The sequence below is a fragment of the Molossus molossus genome, unplaced genomic scaffold (genome assembly GCF_014108415.1).
Source record: "Molossus molossus isolate mMolMol1 unplaced genomic scaffold, mMolMol1.p scaffold_m16_p_8, whole genome shotgun sequence".
NCBI lineage: Eukaryota > Metazoa > Chordata > Mammalia > Chiroptera > Molossidae > Molossus > Molossus molossus.
This window is the reverse complement of record NW_023425402.1, coordinates 15,743,865-15,771,558: the sequence shown is the minus strand read 5'-3', so window position 1 is coordinate 15,771,558 and position 27,694 is coordinate 15,743,865. Positions and strand designations below refer to the sequence as shown.

At 41.8% G+C, this 27,694-nt stretch overlaps 1 pseudogene; it reads left to right on the top strand.

The window, feature by feature from the left end:
* The first annotated feature begins 395 nt into the window (after nt 1-395).
* LOC118621381 lies at nt 396-24,941 on the top strand (annotated as a pseudogene).
* Nucleotides 24,942-27,694: the final 2,753 nt, after the last annotated feature.

The following is a 27,694-nucleotide window of genomic DNA, read 5'->3' as shown; positions in this document are numbered from 1 at the left end:
AATGCAGTTCATTGTATTGCATTTTGAAGATACTGAATTTCTTACCAATTGGAGCTTTGTGGAAACCCTGCATCAAGCAAGCCTGTCAGCACCATTTTCCCAACAGCATTTGCCCACTTTGTTTCTGTCACATCTTGGTCATTTCTCACAAAATTTCAAACATTTTTATTATCATTGTATTTATCATGTTGATCTGTGATAAGTGATCAGCGATCTTTGATGTTATTGTTTTGGGACATGGCAAACCACACCCATACAAGATAGTGAACTTAACTGATAAATGTTGTGCGTCTGACTGCTCCACCTCCTGTTGTCCCCTTGTCTCTCTTCCTCTCCTTGGGCATCCCTATTCCCTGAAACACAATATTTAAATTAGGCCAATTAATAAGTCTGCCATGTACTCCGAGTGTTCAAATGAAAGGAAGAATCATGTCTCTCACTTTAAATTAAAAGCTAAAAATTATTAAGCTTAATGAGGAATGCATGTTGAAAACCAAGATAGGACAGTTAGCCAAGTTGTGAATGCAAAGAAAAAGTTCTTGAAGGAAATAAAAAGTGCTACTCCAGGGAACACACAAATAATAACAAAGCAAAACAGCCTTTATTGCTGATATGGGAAAAATTTTTAGTGGTCTGGATAGAAGATCAAACCAGCCACCACATTCCTTTAAACCAAGGCCTAAGCCTCATCCAGAGCAAGGCCCTAACTGTCTTCAATTCTATGAAGGCTGAAAAAGGCAGAGAAACTGCAGAGTAAAAGTTTGAAGATAGCAGAAGTCGATTCATGAGGCTTAAGTAAAGAAGCCATCTCTGTAGCATGAAAACGCAAGGTGAAGTACCAGGTGCTGATGCAGAAGCCGCGGCAAGTTTTCCAGAAGATCCAGCTGAGATCATTAATGAAGGTGGTGACACAGGAATGGATTTGCAATGTAGGTAGAAGAGCCTTAGATTGGAAGAGGATGCCATCTATGACTTCCATAGCTAGAGAGGAGAAGTCGATGCCTAGCTTCAAAGCTTCGAAGGAGAGGCTGACTCGCTTGCCTGGGGCTAGTGCAGCTGGTGACTTTAAGTTAAAGCCAGTGCCCATTTGCCACCTGCAGATTCTAGGACCCTTAGGAATTATGCTAAATCTACTCTGCCTGTGCTCTATAAATGGAACAACAAAGCCCTGATGAGAGCACATGGTTTATTGAATATTTTCAGCCCACTGCTCAGAGAAATGATTTCTTTCAAAATATTACTGCTCATTGACAGTGCACCTGGTCACCCAAGAGCTCTGAGGGAGATATACTGTGAGATTAATGTTATTCTCGTGACAGCTACCACAGCATCCATTTTGCAGCTCATGGATCAAGAAGTAATTTGAACTTTCAAGTCTTATTATTTAAAAAATACATTTCGTCAGGCTGTGACTACCATAGATAGTGGTTCCTCTGGTGGATCTGAACAAAGTAAATTGAAACCCTGCTGGAAAGGATTTACCATTTTAGATGCTATTAAGGACATTTTTGATTAATAGGAAGATGTCAAACTATCAGCATTAACAGGAGTTTGGAAGATATTGATTCCAACCCTCATGAGTGACTTTGAGGAGTTCAGGACTTCAGTGGAGGAAATAGCTGTAGATGTGGTGGGAATAGTAAAAGAACTAGAACTAGAAGTGGAGCCTGAAGACGTGGATTGCTTCTTACGGATGAGCAAATGAGTGGTTTCATCTGCTCATGGTGAAGATGCTGTGAAGATTGTTGAAATGCACCCCCCAAAAGGATTTAGAATATCACATAAACTTATTTGACAAAGCTACAGGAGGGTTTGAGAGGATGCTTTCAATTTTGAAAGGAGTTCTGTGTGTAAAATGCTGTACAAGAGTCTCTCATTGCTACAGAGAATTCGTTACTGAAAGGAAGAGTCTATTGATGCAGCAGACTTCATCATTATCTTATTTTAAGAAATGCCGCAGCCACCTTAACCTTCTGTAGCCACTGCCCTGATCCAACAGCAACCATCAACATTGAGGCGAGACCCTCCATCAACAAATAGAATATGGTTCACGGAAGGCTCAGATGATAGCATTTTTTTTAGCAATAAAATGTGTTTAATAAAGGTATGTACATTATATTTTTAGACATAAAGCTATTGCACACTTAACAGACTACAGTAGAGTATAAACATTACTTTTATATGCACTGGGAAACCAAAAATTTGTGTGACTGACTTTAATGCAATATTAGCTTTATTGCGGTGGTCTGGAACCAAACCCTTAATATCTCTGAGATATGCCTGTATACATTTATAGCTCCTCCAAGTTCATTTTCTAGTAACACTATTCCATTCACAGATAGTGTGAGTACCTTATAAGAACCAAACTACCCTAATTTTCACTCCTGTCCCTTGTATCTTTGCTGTCATTCTTTTCACATATACAGAAGTATACATAAATGTATATATGCAATATAATTGATTATATTGTTGCTATTTTTGAACAAACTGTTATCTGTTAGATCAATTAAGAATAAAAGTAAAGCCCTGGCCAGTTTGGCTCAGCGGTTAGAGCGTCGGCCTGCGATCCGGAGAGACCCGGGTTCGGTTCCCGCTAAGGGCACGTACTTCGGTTGCAGTTTGTCCCCGGCCCTGGTTGGTCGTGCGGGTGGCAGCCACTCGATGTGTCCCTTCACATCGATGTTTCTCTCTCTCTCCCTTCCTCTCTCTCCCTCCCACTCTATCTGTACAAAAAATGGAAAAATATCCTCGGGTGAGGATAAAAAAAAAAAAGAATAAAAGTAAAATTTTTATTTTACCTTCATTTATTCTCCAATGTTCTTCCTTTTTAACTAATGTCACCCCAATAAATTCAATAAAATTTAAACAACAACAAAATGCTTTTCCTTTCTTTTTTTTTTTAATCCTCACCCAAAGATATGTTTTCATTGATGTTTTTCAGAAGAATGAAACATCGATATGAGAGAGAACCATCAATCGGTTACCACTCGAGATTCCTGACTGGGAATCGAACCCACAACCTTTTGGTGTACGGGTCAGTGCTCCAACCAGCTGAGTCACCTAGCCAGGGCTGCTCTTCCTTTCTTTACATCGATTCACATTTCTGAACTATATAATTTTTTTCTCTCTTAAGAACATTTTATAACATTTTCCGCAAGGCAGAGCTACTAGGGGAACAATCCCTCGATTTTTTAAAAATTTATCTTTATTGTTGAAAGTATTACAGATGTCCCCCTTTTTTTCTCCCTTTGACCCCCTCCTCCCTATTCCCACCCCACCTTCATTGTGTGGGAAAGTCTTTATTTCTCCTTCACTCTTAAAGGATTATATCACAGGGTTCAGAATTTTGGCTTGGTGGGATTTTTCTCTCAACACTTTGAAATATTTCACTCCACTCTTTTCTTACCTACATGGTTTCTTAGGAGAATTCATGTATAATTCTTATCTTTGCTTCTGAATAGGGAAGGTGGTTTTCCCTCTGGCATCTTTAAAATTTTGTCCTTGACTTCCTGTATTTTTAATATGTTATGCCTATGTGTAGTTTTTGTTGTTGTCAATTTGTTTGTTTGTTTGTTTGTTTGTTTATGTTGCCTGGTGTTCTCTTAGCTCCCCGGATCTCTGGTTTGTGTCTGACAATTTGGGGAAAGTTTAAGTCATTAGTTTTTTAAGTATTTCTTCTGTTCCTTTCTCTCTCTTTCCTTTTTTTTTTTTTTTTTCCTTCTGGTATTCCCTTTATGGACACATTTCACCATTTGTAGCTATCCCACAGTTCTTGAATATTCTGGTCAGTTTCTTCCCAGTCTTTACTTTTTGCTTTGCAGTTTGGGAAGTTTCTTTTGAGATATCCTCAAGTTCAGAGTTTCTCTCTTCAGCTGTATCTAGTCTACTAATAAGCTCATCAAAGAGATTTTTCATTTCTGCTAGTGTTTGTTTTTTTAAATAAGTTTTTATTGATTTTTCTTTAGAGAGAGAAGAAGGGAGAAAAAGATAGAAGCATCCAGAGAGACAAACATTGATTGGCTGCTTTCTGCTGCCCCCTACTGAGTATCGAGTCTGCTACCTGGGCACATGCCCTGACCGGGGATCAAACTGGGACCTCTCAGTCTATGGGCTGACACTCAGTCCACTGGGCCACACCAGCCAGGCTGCTTCAGTGTTTTTTATCTCCAGCATTTTTTTTTGTTATTTTTAGAATTTCCATCTCTTTGCTTGCATTGCCCATCTGTTCTTGCATACTGTCTACTTTATCCATTTGCCCTTAGCATCTTAATCCATAGTTGTTTTAAATTCCCAATTGCCATATGCGTATCTGGTCCTGATGCTTGCTGTTTAATCTTGTCTTTTTGTCTTGATAACCACACATGATGTACTGGGGGACTGGAACTGCTGTAAATAGGCCTTTACTGATGTGGTGGTGAGATGAAGCGGTGTGCTTTATATTCGTGTGATGAAGTCTGAGACCCTGAGCGAACCTGCGCCTCTGCACTGTGAACTTCACAAGTGCTCCTCAGTGCCCCGCTCTGCAGGCCGCCCGGCAGGTGGGGAAGGACGGCTGCGGCTGACTGGCGTTGGGCCTTTCCCGTCTCCCAGGTCAGTTGGGCTCCAGGAAAACCACAGCAGGTTAGGCTCTGGCTTAATATTTTCTCCCGAGGACAGACCTTGTGAAGAAAAACAGAGTGCTCTGGAGTATTTTTAAATGTTTTTCCCCTCTATCTGCCTGTAGCAAGAGGAGATTTTTTTACTTTATTCACTGTGAGAATCTGGTAGAGCTCCTGGAGATAAAACTCACAAAAGTACAGACTCCTCAAACTGCCCCCCATGACTGAGTCCCCCTGAAGTTTTATCTCACGGATTTGTCCACACTGAGCTTCTAGCAATTTGTCAATCACAGTTCAGGTTTCCTTACCCTGGCGCTGGTTTCTGCTTGTAGGTTTATGCCCCAGTACATTGTGACTCTCTCTATTTGCCTGTCTCTTCAATTTTAGGGGCAGTGGTTTGCCCTGTGACCTCAGTTCTCGTTGGGATCTATGAAGAGTGGTGGATTTTTCAGTTGTGTCTGCTTTTTAATTGTTGTTAGATCAGAGTGGCAACTTCCAAGCTTCTTACATGCCAGAGCAGCAGCCGGAAGTCCTCAGATTATTTAAATGTAATATAAAGAGTTTGTGTCAGGCTCTAAAGCAGTGATTCAGAATGACTAGTTGAATACTTCTATCACATGAGCATTTCTTACCTGAATTTTGATAAACCCTTCTGTAGTGGGTAGTGTGGATTGATGTCCTAGATTTAATATTATTGGGATAAACATAGCGTAGAGAATGGCATTTAGAAACAAGCTGCGCCAAGCTCTCCCTCCCATGGATCTTACCTAGAACACTCTCTATCCTGCCATTTTTCTCTCATCCCCAACTCAGGTCCCAGCTGAGTGTCTTTTCCTTCAGTAAGGTGCCCTGGTCACCGGCACCCACCTCTACTGACCTCTCATCTGGGCCCATCACATGCTGTACATTGTTTAACTTGTATCCCTTTTGTGATTTCTCATTCGATGTCTCTTTCGTGAGACTGTTGAAGACGAAGGATAGGCCCTGGGCAGGTGGCTCAGTTGGTTGGAGCGTTGTCCCCTGCACCGAAAGGTTGCAGCTTCAATTTCCAGTCTGGGCTCATACCTTGGTTGTGCGTTCAGGGTCCAGTCTCTGGTCAGGGCGCATACTGGAGGCAGCTATGTTTCTCTCTGACATAGATGCTTCTCTCTCTCTCCCTTCCTCTCTCTCTAAAATCAATAAAAGTATCCCGGAAAAGACGACGAAGGGCAGGAACCACATGTGTGATCACTGCCCTATCCACGGCCCCTTGTCTGTCTTGTTGCGTGAATGACAGCAAGTTCATGCAGAAATGGACCTTCTCAAGGAGCTGCCACGTGTGATTGATACTGTTAACTGCTGTGTCCTGGCTGTGCTGTATCATAATTGTTAGTATTTTTGTCTTTAAAGAATTCTTAGGAACTTTACTTATAATTTATTTACTCCCCTGAATCGGTGTCTTGACCATTGGTAAACTGGCATTGCTATACACGTTCCTATCTTTTATGTTGTGTTTTGGATGCAGCACAGGCCACTGAGGCAGCAGTTCCTCTCTGTTTTTATCTTGTATCATTGGTGAAGACGGAAAATACCGTTATCATTGCCACACAACCAAGATTGTAAACAAGAAAAAAATTATTTTATACTATCTATTAAAACTGCTATGAATTATCATTTTTAGTAGCAGTATATTTAAACTTAAAATGTTTAGACTCAACAAAATAATCCGACAGTGTTGTTTTAGATAAGTTGAGTTCTCTTTTTCTGGCCAACAAGGCAATTGGAAGCCAGTGTTTTCCTCCCGGCAGATACGAGTAAGGAGAAGCCCAGAAATGTTCCCAGTGGGAATTGAGAACTAATATCAGAGTAACTTTTTTCCAGCATTGTTTATGGTTGAATTATTAAGGTCACTAATTTATTTTTCTTAACAATTGCTGCCGATGGTTATCTTTTGAAATGATAAGTGTGCGGTCTAAGCCTAATTTTTAAGAGCTGAGACTATCCCAGCCCCTGCTCTCATGGTGAACACATGTTAGCATTTCTCTTTGTTGTCCAGAGGAAACCAAACTACTTGCTAATCAAATGCATTCATTCACTAGATGATTATTTACTGAGCATCTCCTTATTGCTGTGCACTGGGTTATACTCTGGGCATACTCAAATAAAATAGTGAGTTCCCTGCCTTCTGAAGGCTACGGGTCAATCAAGAGAAATGAGAATTAACTGCTGTTAGATCTGCCCCCACCAACAGAGATTTCGGTTAATAACTCTGTGATTTAGCACTATTTACACATATACTTATATGTGTTTGCAGCTTGGAATAATTTCAGACATCTGTGTTTTGACTGTTCATAATATAAAGTAGCTGAAGAAAAGTTTAACATTGTTGGCATTAAATTATTATTAACCATAGTTGTATTTAAGTACATACGATATCATGGAAAGAATAATTTATGTATAGAATGGTACACTTTTAGTTTCATATAAAATTGCTAAAAATAACATTCACAAAAAACCTTTTGTTCTAAAAAACAATGTTGTTTTTATCAGCCACTTAATTATTTTGCTTAACAACAAAATTAACACATCCCTCATATAATTTGATTGAGATGACCTGGACAGTTAGAATTGGCAATTTTTAATAACTAAATTTTAATTTAGAGATTTTTATATCCAGAATGCTGAAATAACTTGGTCATAAGAATACGACACAGACATACAGAAAACAAGCATAAAATGACACGTTCCTCAAGATTTATAGGCTCCCGGTTACTGGGAATAGAACGAGAGTTAATGCTATGTCTTTTTTCCCATCCTGCCGGCCACGGAAGACCTCTTATTTAAAGGGCAGGGCTCCCTCCGCTGTTCTTAAATCAGGGCCCTGTCGTCTGACACACTGCCCTCCAGGACTTTCATGGCATATTTATAACACTGGGAAGTATATAAAAGGGAAAATGTTTAAGGGAGAGCTTGGCATGTTGCAGTGCTATATGTCATATGATTCAATCTAGATTCTCTAGAATATCAGCGTTAGAATAAAATTATCAAAAGGGGAAAAGTGTCATGGCTTTGATACAAACAAGATGTGCCTATTTGGATCTATGTTGACTAATGAAATTCACACATGATTCCCACTTTGATTTTAAGAGTCTTAGACCGCCATTCAGTTGTATTCATTATAGTTACATCTCCTGCCCGCACGCAGACACAGGGTCCGCAACGCGGGGGCGGGAGAGGCATCGTTTGTCTTTTAAAAAGCTGTTAGGTAGCTTTGGTAGGAAGATCCAGAGCTCCAAAGATGTATAGTGTTGGAGCAAAGCAGTATGTCTCCGCGGGCATGGATGCTTCCTTGGGCGGGAGAGGCTTGGGCTCTGAACGCGGTGATCCGTGGAGGGCAGGGCTGAGCGTGGGCGTCTGGGGCGGTGGATCTGATGGAGTCTCCAGTGCGGCTGCCCGAGAGAGGGAGAGAAAGACCAGATACAGAACAACTGGTTTTCCTGTCGAACTTGGGAGTGAGGTGGGCAGAGAGGAGGACTCATAGCGCTGTCTTGTGAAACAGCGTTTATGCATGCAATTCGGGGATGCGTCCACCTTCCTGACCCCCGTTCAACTGAGTATTCCAATAAATCGAGCACCAGGATCAGCTGGGTCAGTAAGGACTAGTGACAGGCAGCTGCTCGGTTCACTGTGCTGTCTCCCTGCCTTTCCTCCCAGCAAAGCCAAGTCCGAGTCTATAAAACCTCTGCCCTCCATGCCCTCTGCGCCCTGGGCATCCTGTGGAGTGGAGGGCGTTTGGAAAGCCACCAGGCCCTCGGCCCCAGGGTGGCTGTTGTGGCCCGCAAGTCATCCTCTGCAGAAAGTCTGCCCTACACTTAGTTAATTGGAAGTTAAGGATATTTTGGGAGAGAGTGAATATATGCTCCAAATCTTTTCTTTACTGGATGTCACCCAAATGGCCAACTCCAAACATATCCAGGCAGGCCACATTATTTGTTCAGCCCTAAATCAGAACTGAGCACAGCCTTCGTAAGACTTGAATGGGAACACATGGTGTATCAGCCCCTGGAAGGTCCTAAAGATGTATACTTTTGCCACAGAACGTTTCAGCCAGGTTTATCTTAATTATTTTGATATTTTGTCCATTTATCAAAATTATTATTTTGGGCACTTGGGGAAATTAGCGATTCTCCAAGGAAGAGCTAATCATACAGCAGAAGAGCCAGAAGTGGAGCTAACAGCTCATAATGGCCTCGTTCTAACTACTCAGCTGTGCTGTTTGGGACATCATTAGGTCTCTTCCTTCCCCAGTCCCTTCACTTTTGTTCTGCTCCCAGGGGCTCGTAATCCGGAAAAACAATTTCTTCCCCTACATCTGTTTTCTCCATTAAGGTCAGAGAAGCTAAACACATAGCTTTGCACAGAATGAGAACCATCCGTAAAGAGCCCGAGACTGAGTCAGGAATCCTGGGCCTCCCCGTGTGACCAGGGATGGGTCACTCTCTCTGGGTATTAGTTTTCTCTGTGAAATTTGGAATTGGACTAGAGGGGTTCACAAAGATACTTTCCAGTTCCAAAAGCCTGTTCCTTAATTCTAGATATAAGCAAGGGGTTTGTTCAGCTTGGTTTAATAGGCTCAGTTTCCAAATTCCATTTTCATTATGGAATTAAATGTGGTGTGACAGTCTGAAAGACTGTGCTCCTGTGAGTGGCGTCCCAGCATCTGGGAAGGAAAAAACAATGACTAGTCTACAGATGGACTTCAAGTGAGAAATGTCAGAGACACTGGTAACCCATTTGCTGTCTGGGTAGAAGGCATGGTCTGAAAACCTTAATTTCTGTTTCTTCTGCATTAAATTAAATACCAGTATTAGGATTTCCACTAAGAAATGTTATTTACTGTATAATCATGACGGATTCTGAAATGATTCCCTTTATTGACAAAACCGTCTTTGGGTCTGTTGATGGTGTCCTCCTCCCCCCTGCCCCATTCTCTGCCCTCCCTGTCCGTGCAGTCACCTGGAGAGCTTTGACAACATTCCAGAGCCTAAACGAAGCAGCAGAGCTAGAGTATCTGTTATTTTTCAAAGCTCCCTAGGTCATTTGGTCACAGTGTATTTTACTATATTCTGTTCTTAAAATTAGCCTGGAAAATAAGCACCGGTTGAGATGCCTCCATACTAGTTTTTTTCCCCCACACGGGCAGCTTTTTGACTGGGTGTTGTGGTGATGGTGGTGGTGGTGGTGTTAGTTTCACCATTTATCCCCTGTGTGCCCTTGTCTACCTCCAACCCCTCCCCCACCCCTGCAGTCACCACACTCTCCCTGTCCATAAGTTCTCTGTTTTTGCTCAATCCCTCCACCCACCCCCAACATCCCACACACACACCAGAGTTGCCAGCCTGCTCTCTATCTATGAGGCTATCTCTCTTGATTGGTAGTTCAGTTTGTGCATTAAATTCCACATATGAGTGAAATCATATGGTACTTGTCTTTCTCTGACTGGCTTACTTCACTTAGAATAATGTGCTCCAGGTCCATCCATGCTGTCACAAAGGGTAAAAATCTTCTTTTTTACGGGAGAGTAGTATTCCATTGTGTAAACGTACCACAGCTTTTTTATCCACTCACCTACCCACCTCCACATTCTAAAGTATTGCACCAGGCTGATTTAGTTGAAATTTGAAGTAAAATTGTAATTTAACCTTTAAGTGATGTTGAGTTAGCAAGAATTGTGTTTCTCAGGACTAGGAGAATGCATATGTCTTCAGGAATCTGGGTGGATGAGTTCAACCAGATATCAGAGGTTCTGTGTTCTTTTGTTTAGTGTAAGACAGTGTGGTATAATGAAAAGAATATGGGCCCTGGGTTTTTAATACGAAATTCACTGGACATATCACTTTAAAAAGGGAATAATAAGACCCCTTTTACAGTTGTGGTAAGGCTAAATTAGATATGGGCATGAAGTTACTTAAAAACCATAAAACCATGTGGCATGTTTCCATCTTTGCCTCTCGTTGCTTTAAGAAATCTACAAATCGTATGCCCTTTTAAATGTTATTTTTAATTAAATATTGTGACTTAAAGCAAACAAAAGGGCTCCCTGGTTTTCTCTCTCCTTCTGCCCCAGAGCATTTTACTTGTGATGGTTAAACTATTGACATTAAATTAGAAGTTGACTGACTGCAGGGACTGTGTTACCTACCTTTGAGGCCTTTGTACCACCAAACACAGAGTGGTTTATATAGAGTAAGAACTCAGTAAAGATTTTCTAAAATCAAGTCATACAAATTTGTAGCATTTCAGACAATAGACCGAAATCTTCTGTCTTAGGACTTTGAGAAAGGAAGTATTTGTAAGTGAATTTGGGACTGCTGCAATTAAATTATTTTTATTTCCAACTTTGAGGAATAATTTGAGGAATAATGGACAAATATAACTGGATGTAAAGTACACAGTGTGATGATATGATACACGCATACAGTGGGGAATGACTGCCACAACCACGGTAATTAACCCACATCCATTACCTCACATAGTTAACTTGTTTGTTTTGTTTTGTGTGTGGTTAGAACACTAAAGATCTACTCTCAGCAACTTTCAAGTATACAATACCATGTTTTAAACTCATCCTCAGAATTTGTAACGAAAAGTTTGTACCCTTTACCTACATCCCTCCATGTCTTTGTCCCCACAGCCCCTGGCTCTGTTTTGTTTTGGGATTTGGGGGGGGGGGGGTTGGGGGGGGACTGTTTTCGTTTTGCTTATAATCTATGTACAAATTATACCAAACAGTACTTGTATGTCTCTGTCTGGCTTATCTCACTTAGCATAATGCCCCAGGTCCATTTATGTTGTCACAAATGACAGGATTTTCTTCTCTTTTCTGATCGAATAATATTCCCGTGTGTGTGTGTGTGTGTGTGTGTGTGTGTGTGTGTGTGTGCGCATCAAATATTCTTTATCCATTCATTCATCAAAAAACATGTAAGTTGTTTCCATATCTTGGTAATTGTAAATAATATTGCAGTGAAATAGTGCAAATATCTATTTGAGATCATGTATTTTATTTCCCTCTGATACATACCCAGGAGTCAGGTTTCTGGCTCCTTTGGTAGTTCTATTTTTAATTTTTGAGCAACCACCATACTGTTTTCCATAATGGCTGTACCAATTACATTCCCTCCAACAGTGTATGCGATGTTCCTTCTCTCCACATTTGTTACCTCCCTTTTTATAATAGCCATCCTAACAGGTGTTAGGTGATATCTCACTGTGGTTTTGATTTGGATTTCCTTGATGATTAGTGATGTTGAACATCTTTTCATGTACCTATTGGCCATTTATATTTCTTCTTCAGGAAAATGTCTATTCAGGTTTTGCTGTCCATTTTTAAATTTTATTATTTGCATCTTTGCTATTGAATTGTTTGGGTTGTTTATATATTTTGGATATTAACCCCTTATCAGATACATGGTTTGCAAGTATTTTCTCTCATTCTGTAGTTGCCTTTTCAATTTATTATTGCCTTTGCTATGCAGAAGCTCTTTGGTTTAATATAATCTACTGGTTTATTATAGCTTATATTGCCTTTGCTTTTAGTGTCTTATCTAAGAAATCATTGCCAAGGCCAATGTCAAGGGGCATATCCCCTATGTTTACTTGTAGGAGTTGCAGGTCTTACATTGAAGTCTTTAATCCATTTGGATTGATATTTGTATATGGTGTAAGATGAGGGGTTCAGGTTCAATCTTGTGCGTGTGGCTACCCAGTTTTCCCAGCACCTTTTGAGGAGACGATCCTTTCCTGTGGTATATTTTTTGGCTCCTTTGTCAAAAATTGAAAACATATGTGTGGGTTCATTTCTGTGCGCTCTATTCTGTTCTACTAATCTGTATCCGTTTTTATGCCAGTACCATATTGTTTAATTACCATAGCTTTGTAATATGGTTTGAAAGCAGAAAGTGTGTTGAGTTCAGCTTTGTTCTTCTTTCTCAGGATTGCTTTGGCTATTCGGGTTCTTTTGTGGCTCCACACAAATATTAGGATTATATTTTCTATTTCTGTGAAAAATGCCATTAGAATTTTTTTAAATTTTATTTTTAATATGTTTTTATTTATTTTTTTAGAGCGGGAGAGAGAGAGAGAAACATCAGTGTGAGAGAGAAACATCAGCTGCACACCCCCCTACTGGGGATCGAGCCCGCAACCTGGGCATGTGCCCTGACCAGGAATCGAACCAGGACTTCTCCGTCCATGGGATAATGCTCAGTCCACTGAACCACACCAGCCAGGCACCATTAGAATTTTTACAGGATTGAATTGAATTGAATCTGTAGATTGCTTTGGGTACCACAGATATTTCTAACAATATGAATTCTTCAAATCCAAAACTATAGGATATCTTTCCATTTACTTGTGTCTTCTTTAAATTATTTCATCAGTCTCTTATAGTTTCCATTGTATAGGTTTTTCACGGCCTTGGTTACATTTTTCCTAATTATTTTATTGTTTTCGATACTACTATAAATAGGATTGCCTTCTTAATTTCTTTTTCGGACCATTTGTTGATGTATAGAAACACAACTGAGTTTTGTGTATTAGTTTTGTATCCTATAACTTTACTGAATTCGTTTATCAGTTCTAACATTTTTTTGGTGGAGTCTGTAGAGTTTTCTATGTATAAGGTCATGTCATCTGCAAGCAGAGGTAATTTTAGTTTTTCTTTATGATTTGGATGCCTTTTATTTCTTTTTCTTGTCAAATTGCTGTGGCTAGGATGTTCAGTATTATGTTGAATAGAAGTGTAAATAGTGGACATCCTGCCCTGGCCAGTTTGGCTCAGCGGTTGGAGCATCGGCCTGCTATACACAGAGACCCGGGTTCGGTTCCCGCTAAGGGCGCGTACCTCGGTTGCAGTTTGTCCCCAGCCCTGGTTGGTCGTGCGGGTGGCAGCCACTTGATGTGTCCCTTTCACATCGATGTTTCTCTCTCTCTCTTCCTCTCTCTTCCTCCCACTGGAAAAGTGTCCTCGAGTGAGGATAAAAAAATTTTTTTAAAAAAAGAGTGGACATCCTTGTCTTGTTCCTGATCTTAAAGGAAATATTTATAACTTTTCACCATTTAGTATGATGTTAGCTGTGGGTTTGTCATATATGGCATTCACTATGTTGAGGTACATTTCTAATTTGTTGAGAATGTACCTAATTTTTTGAGAGCTTTTATCATAAAAGGATGTTGACTTTAGTCAGATGTTTTTCTGCATCTATCAAAATTATATGATTTTTATCTTTCATTTAGTTAATGTGATGTATTATATTTATTGATTTGCATAGGTTGAATCATCCTTGCATCCCAGGGATAAATCCTACTTGATCATGTTGTATGATTCTTTTAATATGCTGTTGAATTTGTTTTACTAGTGTTTTGTTGAGGGTTTTTGCATCTAATTTCATTAGGGATATCAGCCTTTGTGATATTGTGGTTTATAATAAGAAATATATACAGGGTGGGCAAAAGTAGGTTTACATTTGTTCATATGGAAATAATACAAATAAGTAATATAATAATTAATGAATATATAATACAAGAATAAACTCAAGCTGTAGACCTACTTTTGCCCACCCCGTATTTGGTCTTTGCCCCTGTTTTCAGCACTCCTAAAACCCCTGGAATTTCTTACGATGAGAAATATAAAGGTGTCTCTTGATATGTTAAAGAAGTGACTGTTGGATTGCACTCACGGATGGAGGCTACTTGCCAGTGGAGCCAACCGTGTGATTAGAAGGTTGGAACTATTCGTCCCACCCCTGTCCTCTTGGCAGGGAGATGGGCTGAAGATTGAGCTCAGTCATCAGTGGCCAGTGATTTAATCAATCATGTCTATATAATGAGCCTCCATAAAACCCCAAAAGGATGGGGTTTGGAGAGCTTCTGGGTTGGTGGACACACAGAGTCAGGAGAGTGGCACATTCAGAGATGGCAGGGAGGCTCTGCCCTCTCAGTTTTTGCCCTGCATGTACCTTCCCTTGGCTGTTCCTGTGTTAAATCCTTTTGTAGTAAACCAGTAATCTAGTAATCTCTGAGGTTTTTGCACAGTTTTAACAAATGTATTGAACCCAAAGAGGGGTTCGTTGGAACCTTTACCAGCTATCGGTGGTCAGTCAGAAGCACAGATGACACCCTGGACTTGTGATTGGCATTAGAAGTGGTGAGGAGAGGCAGTCTTGTAGGACTGAGCCTTTAAACTGTGGGATCTGATGCTGTCTCCAGATAGATAGTGTCAGAACTGAGATGAGTTACAGGGACACCCAGCTGGTGTGCGAAGATTTCTTGTTGCTGTGGGGAGGAAAATAACCACCTTCTCCTATAATTTTCTGTTCTTAGAGTGTCCTTGTTTGGCTTTTCTATCAGGGTAATGCTGGCCTCATAAAATGAGTTTGGAAGTATTCCCTCCTCTTCAATTTTTGGGAAGAGTTTGAGAGGATTGGTGTTAATTCTTCTTTAAATGTTTTTTTCAATTCACCCATGAAGCCGTCTATTCTGGGTCCTTATTTGTTGGGAGATTTTTTATTGTTAACTCAATCTCCTTACTTATTGGTCTGTTAAGGTTTTCTATTACTTTCTGATTCAGTCTTGGTAAGTTATTTGTTTCTAGGAATTTATCTATGTTTTCTAAGTTACCTAATTTGTTGGCATATAATTGTTCACCATAGTCTCTGATGATCCTTTGTACTTCTGTGGTGTCAATTGTAATATTTCTTCTTTCATCTACAGTTTTATTTAAATCATCTCTCTTTTTCCTTAGGTAAATGTCAATTTTGTTTATCTTTTCAGAAAACCAACTCTTAGTTTTCTTAATCTTTTCTATTGCCTTTCTAGGCTCCATTACATGTATTTTTGCTCTAAATTCTATTAGTTTCTTCCTTCTGCTAACTTGGGGCTTAATTTGTTCTTTTTCTAGTTCCTTGAGGTGTAAGGTTAGGTTGTTTATTTGAAATACTCCTTTTTTTATTTTTAACTTTTTCTTTTCTATCCTGTCCCGAAGACATTTTTCCATTTTTTGTTCAGATAGAGTGGGAGGAAGAGAGAGAGAGAGAAACATCAACGTGAAAGGGACACATCGAGTGGTTGTCCCCTGCACGTCCCAACCAGGACCAGGGACAAACTGCAACAAGAAATACAGAAGGCATTCTTTATTTAGAAATAAATAAATAAATAAGGGCGAGGTACGTGTCCTTAGCGGGAACCGAACCCGAGTCTCTCTGGACCACAGGCCGCTGCTCTAACTGCTGAGCCAAACTGGCCAGGGCCTCCTTTTCTTTTTTTTTTTAATGTAGGTATTTATCTCAATAAACTGTCCCCTTAAAACTGCTTTTGCTACATCCCGTAAGTTTTAGTATGTTCTGTTTCCCTTTTTGTTATCTCAACATATATTTTTGTCTGTCTTGATTTCTTCTTTGACCTATTGGTATTTCAGAAATGTGTTATTTAATTTCTACATATCTGTGAATTTTCCAGCTTTCCTCCTGATTTCTAGTTTCATACCATGGTGTCCAGAAAAGATACTTGATAAGATTTCAATCTTTCAAAATTTGTTAAGCCTTTTTTTAGTGACTTCACATGATCTATGCTGGAGAACGTTCTGTGTGCACTTGAGAAGAACATGTATTGTGCTACTGTTGGATGAAATGTTTTGTATGTGTCTGTTAGTGCCAGTTGGTATAAAGTGTAGCTCAAGCCCATTATTTCTTTATTGATATTCTGTCTGAGTGATCTATCCATTGTTAAAAGTGAATTATTGAAGCCCAGCCAATGTGGCTCACTGGATTGGCACTATCCCATGGACTGAGAGGTCCCAGTTCAATTCCCAGTCAGGACACGTGCCCAGGTTGTGGGCTCAATTCCCAGTGCGGAGGGCAGGGATGCAGGAGGCAGGCAATCAATGTTTCTCTCTCACATCGATGTTTCTACCTCTCTTCCCCTTCCTCTCTCTAAAAAAATCAATGAAAACATTTTTTTTTAAAGTGAAATATTGAAGTCCCCTAGTATCACCACATCGGTGCTTATTTTTGCTTTCACATCTATTAATGATTGTTTAATATATTGAGATATTGGGTGTATATAATTGTTTTGGCCTCTTGATGAATTGACTGTATTATATAATGCCTTCTTTATTTCTTGTTACATTGTTTTACTTAAAGTCTACATTTTCTGATATATGTATCGCTACCTCTATTCTCTTTTGTTTTCCATTAGCATGGCATTTGTTTTCCCATCTCATTATTTTCAGCCTGTGAGTGTTTTTAAAGTTTAAGTGTGTCTCTTGTAGGCAGCATATACTTGAACCTTTTTTCTTCTTTTTTAATCCATCTAGGCATTCTCTGTCTTTTAACTGGAAATTTTAAAACATTTACATTTAGAATAATTGTGATATGTAAGAACCTACTATTGCCATTTTATGTTTTCTGATTGTTTTCTACTTTCTTCATTCCTTTCTCTGTTGCTGTCCCTCTTTGAGAATTGGTGATATTTTTTTGGTAATGGTATGCTTTGATTCTTTTTCTTATTAATTGTGTATCTATTATAGGTTTTTAATCTCTGTTTACAATGAAGCTTTTATAATACATCTTAAAACAGTCTGTTTTAAGCTAATAACAACTTCAGTTCCATAAAAAGAGCTCTGCACATTTACTTGCTCCCCTACACACACTTTATGCTGTTAATGTCACCATTAACATCTTTTTATGCTCAGATGGTGTGGCTCAGTGGTTGGGCGTCAACCCATGCACTAAATGGTCAGTGGTTCAATTCCCGGTCAGGGCACATGCCCAGGTTGTGAGCCCAGTCCCCAGTGGGGGCATGCAGGAGGCGGGCAGTCGATGTTCTTTCTCATCGATGTTTCTATCTCCCTCTTCCTCTCTCTCTGAAATCAATAAAGAGAAAAAAATTTTAACATCTTTTTATATTGTATTTTCACTAACAAAATATTTTAGCTACAGTTATTTTTAACACTTGTCTTTCAACCTATGTGCTAGAGTCCAAAGTGATTTACATACCATCATTGCAGTATTATTTTGAATTTGTCTGTCTTTACCTTTATCAGTGGATTTTATACTTTTCATGTGTTTTCATGTTACTAAGTAGCATCCTTTTGTTCTTGAAGAACTTCCTTTCACATTTCTTCTAAGGCAGACCTAGTGGTGATGAATTCCCTCGGTTGTTGTTTGGGAAAGTCTGTATCTCTACCCAGGAACTACTTTCCTAGGTAAAGTATTGTAGATCAGCAGGTTTCTGTCTTTAAGCACTTTGAATATATCATCCCACTCCCTCTTGGCCTGTAAGGTTTCTTTAGAGAAACCTGCTGAGAATGTTATCTGGGTTCCCTTCTCTGTGACGACTCTTTTTAAACTCTTACTTCTTTCAAAATTCTTTGATTTTTAAGAGTTTGATTATGATATATCTCAGTGAAGATCTTTTTGGGTTGAATCTGTTTGGGGCTCTTAGAGCTTTGTGTATCTGGATGGCCTTTTCTCTCCCCAGGTTTTGCAAGTTTTCAGCCATTATTTTCTTTAAATAAGTTACCAGACCCCTTCTCTCCTTGGAGTCCCATAATGCAAATATTGTTTCACTTAATGTTGTCCCATAATTCACTCCTTTTCATTCTTATTTCGTTTTCTCCTCTGAGTGGATAATATTAAGAGAGCTGTCTTCAAGTTTGCAGATTCATTCTTCTGCTTGATTAAGCATTTTTTTTGAAGCTCTCTCTTGCAATTTTTAATTTAATTCATTATATTCTTCAGCTCCAAAATTTTTGTTTGACTCTTTATTATGATTTCTATCTCTTTGTTGAACCTCTCGATTTGTTTATGCATTGTTTTCCTCAGTTTATTGAATTGCCTGTGATCTCTTGAATCTCACTGCACTACCTTAAAATAATTATTTTAAAAACTTTTTCAGATGACTCAGATCTCTATTTCTTTGAAATTTCATACTGGAAAATTACTGAGTTCCATTGGTAATGTTATGTGTTCTTGCTTTTTCGTGTTTCTAGCGGCTTTACATTGGTGTCTGTGAATTTGAGGAAGCAGTCACCTCTTCTGGTGTTTTTAGACTGGCTGTGTTTGGGAAAGACTTTTCTCTGAAGGTGGCCATGAGGGCTTTAGCTGGGTGGATGCAGCATCTCTGATTCTGGGAGGACACAGTGGCATAGTCTCTGTACGTATCCATCAACTGCGATAAACACTGGCGAAGACTGCATGGTCTTTGGTGGCCAAGGCTGCGGAGGTCCTGCAAGTAGCAGTGGTATCTAGGGCTTTTAGGGTCCTCAGTGTCAGAGGCTGCTGAGGTCTTTCTGTTCTTTTCCTGTAGGAGGAAGTTCTAGTCAAGGATATCCCTCTTGGCTCCAGGGCTGGCTCCTGTGGTCAGGTACAGGTGGAACTACCACAGGTGCACTTGCTGCAGTGGTAATGCTGGTGTCTTAGGTACAGATATCCTGAGGAATCAGGAGTCTCTGGGACTCGCCACAGTGTTTGGGTCCCAGGGTGGGGGACCCAGCAGTGGTATGGGCCATGGGATGACAGGCTGTAGCAGTGGCTAGGGTGCAGCAGCAGCATGCCCTGAGAATGGTGAGTTAAAGTCCTGACCTGGCCCGAGGGGGCAGGGTGCAGAGTAGCAGCAGCTCAGCCTCAGTGATACCAGGTCATAGACATGACTCAGGACCCAAGGGATGGGCACAGAGCTGCAGCCAGTACTGCCAGTAATGGGAAGGCAGTGCCATGACGTAGGACTCGCGGGATGGGCCAGGGAGCAGGAGCTTCCACAGCCCAGCCCAGTGACGGTGGGTCAAAGCTGCCACTTAGAATCCCCAGGCAGCTGCTGTCCCGTAGATGGTGAGGTGCGGTGGTGTCGGAACCCAGAGAGTGGGCGGGCACAGTATCAAGTGGGGCCCCTGGGGGCAGGTCTCCCAGCAGCAGCAGCCTCGGCCCCTGTGAGGAGACACAGCAGTGGGGGTTTGATGCAGCTCTATAGCTGGGTTCGGCGTTGGTGAAGACGGGGGTCCTCGGGATCAAAGGCTGCAGATGACCGTGGCGGTGACGAGACTTTCTGTGGTTCTGCTGCCCTTCCTTTACCAAGGGGCAGAATTCACCTGAGGGAGTCCCTCTTCGCGCTGAGCTGCTCTGAGCTGGGGGTGGGAGATGCAGGTAAAATGCTTCCCACACTTCTGTGTGGCCAGGCTGCTCGCTGAGCTCCACAGGGTTTTGCCTCTTTGCTGCAGGTCAGAGCTGCCCCAGAGCCGGTTCTGTGTGTTTGTAGTTGTTTACTGTTTTTGAGGAGAGATGAGCTTTGGGGCTTCCTAGCCTGCTGTCTCGCTGTCAGTCCCTACAATGAAATTCTTGTTTATTTCAAGTTTGAGAAGGCAGAAAAGAATCAGGAAAGGTAGTAGTGAGAATAAAATGAACACCTGAACTGGGCGGAGGACAGGTTTTATCTAAAGTTTAAGCTTTATTAATTAGGCTGTGGCATAAATAACACACACAATTATATTCAACTTGAAATGACAGGATATGTCGTTACTTTAAAAGTGCACAATTATGAGTTAATCCCCCCCTCCCCCCCAGTGCCCGTGCAGTGGATCAAATTTGTGTCTGTTTATCCAGGTACATTGAGATTCTGGTAGCAGGTCATCGTTTGGGGCTGAATGAATAAATGAATGTCAAAAGTTGGGAGCTAGCTTGATCCTCAATTAAAAAAAAAAAAAAAAGCCTAGGAACTTCAATTGGCAAAAAAAAAACCACATTAAATATTATCTTTGCTGGTAACTTTGAGAGATAGTAAAATGTCTGAGCTATTCAACAAATTCACATAGGAGCAACTAGTACTTGAGACCAGAGCTTTATTAAATCAACAGTAAATCCTAAGTGGCATACAGAAGAAGCTGGTATATTGGGGAAGTCTGATTTGTTATTGATTAACTTATACTTTTCATTAGTGGGGTGTGGTCCTGGCTGTTTCTGGTCAAGGGTCTGCGATGTCTATGAAGACACAGAACTGGGAATCACTCATAGGATCTGACAGTCGAGAGTAAGTGGAATACAAAGTGTTTCGTGAGAATGTGGCCTCTGGAAGCCCTCACACCACGCAGTGTTTAAATTTAGTTTCAACATTTGCAACACAAATAAAGAGAAATTCACAGATGACACAAAGATGAGTTGTCTTCATCCATCTTCCTTTAAAGTTGCTTACTCTGGAAAAGATGCCAAATTTGCGACGTTCCCATAATCGCCCTGCACAGACAGCATCCATCCTTTGTACATCAAAAGGAAAAGCAGTGACTCAGGGTAAAGGACCCTGGGGGATTGGTTTGCTGAAATTGCTCTTCACTAATTACACAAGCATGTTTGTTCCTTCTCTATTTTAGAATTAGAATAGGAAGACCTGTTCCAGAAATGTGTTCCAGCAATCTGGGTCAGCTCTGAAATGTGATTGTTCTCATTAAACGTGCTACTTGAAGATCTGTCACTGAATAAGCCTGTGATCTTTTAACTGTTTGCAAAGGTGAATTGATATTTTAAAAGTGACCTTTTTTGGCCCTGGCTGGGTTGGCTCAGAAGTTAGAGTGTCAGCCCTTGGACCAATGAGTCACGGGTTTGATTCCAGTCAAGGGCACATACTTCAGTTGCAGTTCATCCAGCCCGGGTCATGCGGGAGTCAACCAGTCGATGTATCTTTCTCACATCGATGTTTCTCTCTCTCTCTCTCTCTCTCTCTCTCTCCTTCTCCCCTTCTCCCCCTCTCTCCCTATCCCACCCCTCCCTCCCTCCTACTCTATCTGAAAATAAATAGAAAAATTAAAGTTGCTTACTCTGGAAAAGAGTGAAGATTACTCAGGTAAGGATTAAAAAAAAAAAAAAAAAGTGACTTTTTTTCAGTATTGCTGGCCCTGAAAAGATTAATTAAACTCAGTAAATTCTTAGGTGGTTCAGCCAAAACCCCTGTCCTGAGCCGAAACTTCTCCAGCAAGGACATTACCTTGAAGAGAAGTCCAGCTTCACTCACAGGTCCATTTACCCCCATGTGGACCATCCCTGTGTTTTAGATATGTCATGTTAGAGGTTGTCACAGTGGCTGTAAAATTTTAAATATCAAGGTCAGGAAACAAAATATTACTCTGGCAGAAGCCTCCCCGAGGCAGCCTTGGCGGTAGGGGCTGTCGGCCGAGGCTCCCGGCCCGTGGTCGCGGGAGGAGCTCCCCACGCCCGCCCGTGGTCGCGGGACGACCTCCCCACGCCCGCCCGTGGTCGCGGGAGGACCTCCCCACGCCCGCCCGTGGTCGCGGGACGACCTCTCCACGCCCGCCCGTGGTCGCGGGAGGACCTCTCCGCTCCCGCAGGTGGTCGGTGGCTCCCGAGGGCCGGGCCAGCACCGCTCTCCAGTGCGCAGCCTCCCAAGGTGCGGCGGGCCGGTCCAGCTCCTGCTGGAATGTTTGCTTCGATCCAGAAGTGGCGGTGTCACAAGGGGCCTGACGTGAGGAGCGAGCTCCCAGAGCGGGCTCTGAGGAGGGAAACATGGAAGGTGCCCGTCCGCCCCTGCTCCCCGTGCTGTTCTGGCCGATGTGCGCAGCGGAACCAGCCGGGGAAGCATCAGCCGGAGCCAGGCCTACAGCACAGCGAGTCCTGGGCGGCCTGCCGGGGCGGGGGCAGTGAACCTGAGTCTTAGGATTAACAGAAAGTGACCGAAACGACCATTCTTGTTTCACCTCGTGTTGGTAGAAGTCTTTTTTAAAAGCGTGTTCACTTTCCTATTTTGTAGTGTCATTAAAAATGTGTTTCAATCATTTTTGTTTTTAGAATTAAACTCTATGGTATGTCTGTGGCATTATCTTAATTATAAAAGCGTATTCTATATTCCCTACAACATGGCTTTGAAAGGTAAATTTATTAGGCTGAAAGTGTACAGACTCCTGAATAGCCCCAGTTATTAGCTTAAAGGAAAAAAAAATCCCTGATACAGATTTTGTCATTGTTTCCATTTTTCTGAAAACATTATAGAAAAATGTCATCTAATTGAGGGTTATAAATTCTCTGAATGTGACTTCATAGTTTCAATAATGAAAACGATGGCGTGAAGGGGTGACTTTATTCCTAAGTGGTGGGTGTTAGTTCTGCTCCACGCTGGGTGTCACTGTGAGACTCGGGGCGAGTCACAGGCCCAGGGTAGCCCAGCTCACCAGCTCTGAATGCAAAATATAACGCCTGGGATGAAAAGATTATGCACTTTACTTTTTTTATGGAATATATTATATTATTGTAATTAGTATCTGCTTTCCCGTTTTCTTTCATGGGACGATTTTACGCCATCGTGAATATCCTTAGGTACAACTTTATGTACGTGTGTGTGTGAAGTTCTGTGAGGTTCAAGCTTTTCCTAACATCTATGGTGCACAGAACTCCTCGGAGACCACCGTATTTCAGGGTGGAGGAAAGGCCTCTATTAGTGTCTGTTCCCAGAGCTTTTCACTGAGACTATAAATTAGGCCTGGGAAGGCTATAATGAGTCAGTAATTTATAGACTATTAAGATACTTAGTTAGAAATGATTCTTGAGCATGTCCAATAGAGAACACATGTTTATAAAGGACAAACAGATCCAACACAACATGTCTTTGGCCTAACCAAACCCAGTCAATTAACACACGCATTGTCTTCTTCTGCCTATCTCCCTCTCCCCCCAGAATAGTCGCTAACCACTTGTTAACCACATCGGCTGTTTAATAGGCAGAGTGGTTGCTATAGCTCCGCCACCAGGAACGCTCAGATGAAGCACCCCATTGGATTGTTGCCAGCGGTCTCCAGAGCAGGAAGAAAGCTCTCCTTGCCCTTCGCCTCCTTTCCTGGTTGACTTGTGATAATTCACTGCAGATTTCTTCCTCTTTGACAGAGTGCCTACCGCCGGAGCGGGATGGCTTTCCTGGCCTGCTGACGTGACGGCGGCGGCGCGAGAGGCCATGTCATGTCAAGGTGATTTCTGCTCCCCTCTTTGGACAAAATAAAGTACAAGTTTGCCTTCTCTGTACCCTCAGGAGTGGGTTGGTTTGTTGTGACTATCCACTGGCTGACTCCAGCTCTTTTCCAGCCCCCTCAACGCTCAGCCTTGTTTACTGGATGGGCCGCTTAGCTAATTAATGGCAGGATGTTTGGGATAGTGTGTAGGTGGACAAGAATGCAGATCACACAATTTTGAAATTTTAATTTGGAATGGTTTTACTGCCCTCAGCTCACATATCTTAAAAGCAGTGTCTTTTTTTTTTTTTTCAGTGTTTAGTCTATGTTTTACTTGATGCATTTTGCGATCCAAGTTTGGGACAAAGGAAGCAGAATTAAAAGGACAGTCAGTTTTCCCCTCGCCCTGTCCTGCCAACTTCACTTTCCAACATGTGTTGACTACATCCACGTGTACTTCAGAGACAAATATCTGTGTTGTAAACTCACAATTATCAGAGACCTAGTTGCCCTGGTGAACCGTCTGCATCTTCTCGTCCTGCACCACTTGCAGAATAGGTCACTATGGTGCCTTCTTCCCAGCCTCCTACACGCGTGCCTGTCATGGTGTTTCCTCATAAGACCCTCTCCCCTCATCTCTCCTTTCCCTGGCCCTGCAGTCCCAGGCCGACCACTCACACCCCCCACGTAGAAGCAGGGTAATCAGAGGAAGGGAGCAGGGGGGCCCAGCGGCCTGCTTACTCCAGGCCCAGCCGCAAGGAGACTGCGGAGCGGCCGGCCTTCTCCAGGCCCAGCCGCACGGAGACTGCGGAGCGGCCGGCCTTCTCCAGGCCCAGCCGCACGGAGACTGCGGGGCGGCCGGCCCTCTCCAGGCCCAGCCGCACGGAGACTGCGGGGCGGCCGGCCCTCTCCAGGCCCAGCCGCACGGAGACTGCGGGGCGGCCGGCCCTCTCCAGGCCCAGCCGCACGGAGACTGCGGGGCGGCCGGCCCTCTCCAGGCCCAGCCGCACGGAGACTGCGGGGCGGCCGGCCCTCTCCAGGCCCAGCCGCACGGAGACTGCGGGGCGGCCGGCCCTCTCCAGGCCCAGCCGCACGGAGACTGCGGGGCGGCCGGCCCTCTCCAGGCCCAGCCGCACGGAGACTGCGGGGCGGCCGGCCCTCTCCAGGCCCAGCCGCACGGAGACTGCGGGGCGGCCTGGCCATCGCTGCGGGTAGCCGCCGAGCTACCCTTCTGGCATCTGTACTTTCTCCAGTTAGTGGGGAACCGTGACCCTCGGGAACAAGTCAGCACAGCAGATGCAACTGTACAGTTCCTGATTAGACCTGAATTGCAAAAAACACAGGAAGCGATTCCTTTAATTTTGTAGGAGTTTTGTGTAATTTTACTTTTAGCATGGTTTCTGCTCACAGTGAAACCGTCTTTGTAAAGAATTAATAGAAACAGAAATGAGAAGCATGAAAGATTTTCGTCTAGTGACCGAAATCATTGTGAACACAGTTATTATGATTGCTCCGTATTATTGCCATTTGTTAACTGTCATTTACCTGTGCTTTGTGAGTCCTTCTGGAAAAAATCTTATGTCAAGAACCAAAAAAATGCAGATATACAATATCAGAAAATTCCAAAGGGTTTTGATGTCCCATCTGTGCTTGCTGAAATGTATGATTAAACTTTTCTTTTTATCATCACTCTTATTTTTCTTGGCATCCCTAATCATAGAAAATTATGAGCTTGCAGTAAACATCCTAACTTTTAAAACGACAGCGTTTATTGTATTTGGTTTCTATCTGCCTGGCTTATTGATGTATAAAGTTTTAAGGGGCGATTTTTTCACATCAAAATTCCTTCTCTCCCACATTATACATTTTAAAGTGTGCACAAGGCAGAAAATACAGGGTTTAGGGTTTTCCCCTTCATTTTATTCTACCTGATCTCCCTCTACTCCCAGAGAAGGAAGACTCAACGTACATTTCTCTCAGAAATATGACAGGTCCGTGTTTTTGTTGGTCTGGTGTATGTTTGTCTATCTTGAACAGTCTGACAGGTAATTATTTATAAAATCTGGTTTTGCCCAGTAAGTCCATATAATAACCTTTCACTTTTCATCATAAGCCAGTGAGCTGAATTTAGAATAAAACAAGGTCATTTATGTCTGTCCCGAACCAGCCTAGATGTCCCCATAATTGCTCAATATTAATATTTTTAATTCTTATTTTCTTTTCTACCCTTAGGTTCTTTCTCTGACTCTTTCCACAACACTAAATTAGAACTGAAATAAAATTGCCTTAAGCAGTGAACATAGGGAAAAAAAAGGAGAGCTTCAGAAAATGTAAATTCAATAAATTTCTCTCTAAAGATTAAAATGTTAGTAGATTCATAAAAGATTAGAGCAGAAGATGGTCTTCAAGATCATTGAAAACACCACCCATTTTATGGATGAAAACACATGGCCCAGAGCGGGAAGCTGACCTTCCCAGATCACTCAGCAGTGGCAGTGTCACAGGAGGCCTGGTCCCTGGTCCCATCCAGCTGTATGCTCCATACTGGCTTTGCATACGACATCACCAAGACACATGTAAGCTTGAGTGTTAGTGAAAATGTTCTTCAAAGGGACTAGTGCTCATTAAGTAACCTGTGTTACATGTCAGTTATACCTCAGCTTTTTTTTTTTTGTGGTACGTGCCCCTAGCAGGAACCGAACCCGGGACTCTCTGGTCCACAGGCTGACGCTCAACTGCTGAGCCAAACTGGCCAGGGCTGCATCAGCTTTATAAAAAGCGGTTTGCAAGCAAGGGAAGAGAGAATTAACCTACTTTGAGTCAGGAATCTGACCCTGGCATTTCATCTGTCTTCTAAATGACTTTCTGAGGTAGATGCTATAAAACAAAACAAACAAACACAAAAGTCATGCTCAACTCTGCATCAAATGTGAATACGCAAAATAGTTTCTGTTTTTGTAGGCTTTTGTTTTGGAGATCGAATTCGAACATAAATAAAACCAACAAATAAGTAAATAGACTCTAGTGGGAAATTGATCCTGCGTCATAGATTTGAGAGTAAAGGAAACAGAAATATAGGGTGTCCCCAAAAAACATATATATATACACAACTTTGAGTACTTACAAATCTAGTGTTTATTAAAATACATTTCATTTCCCAAATGCAATAAATATACAGATACCCTTTGGGGGGGGCACCCTGTGTTTTTCCCTTCACCTAAATTTGAAAATGGGACTTGCTGACCTTGCCATTGTAAGGCTATGTCTTTAACCTTCCTGTCTTCACATATTGTAATGGTTGAAATTCAGGAATAATGTTCCAGCCTTGGCTGGGTAGCTCAGTTGGTTAGAGCATGAGCCCAGTACACCAAGGTCACGGGTTCGATCCCTGGTCAAGGCATATTCAAGGGTCAACCAGTAAGCGTGTAAATGAGGTGAACCGCAAGCTGACGTTCTCTGTCTCCCTCCCTCCTCCTCTCTCTCTTTCCCCTTTCCTCTCTACTGCTCTAAAATCAATCAATAAAAATAATAATGTTCCAATTTTAGAACCAAGAGTTTTTATTTAAAAAAACAAGCCCAAATATTTTTTAAATGATGTATATCATTTTTGTATCTGGGGAGAATTCTTCATTTATTACTGTTTGTTATTTGTTTCTGTAAAATAATAAACAATCCACATTTAATGCTCTTACCACGTTGAAGACAAATAAACATAACTGATGATTCTTGGTCTGAGAGAGAACGTGTTTACTTGTCTAGAAATTATAAAGTTTAACTTTATGAAAAAGAATGTATATAGTTCCCAAATCAGATATTTCTTTCCAGTCCTTGTAACCGCCTGTGTAAAACGGAATCACTGCAGAGAACGTGTTCCCTCATCTGCCCTCCTGGAATTTAGATAGAACTGTCCCAGGTTGCATTTAAAATTTTACCATCAACCATGTACACATCTCATAAAGTGTTTTACAGTTTCCTGCATGCTCTGGCCGAACATTTCATAGTACATAAACACTTCTGCAAATAATGGGAGGGCATCAAGCTGAACATGTCATAGCGGTGGCCCCCGTAAAGCTGACTGTCCAGCAATTTATTTTCGTATTGTTATCTTTTTACTTGAAAG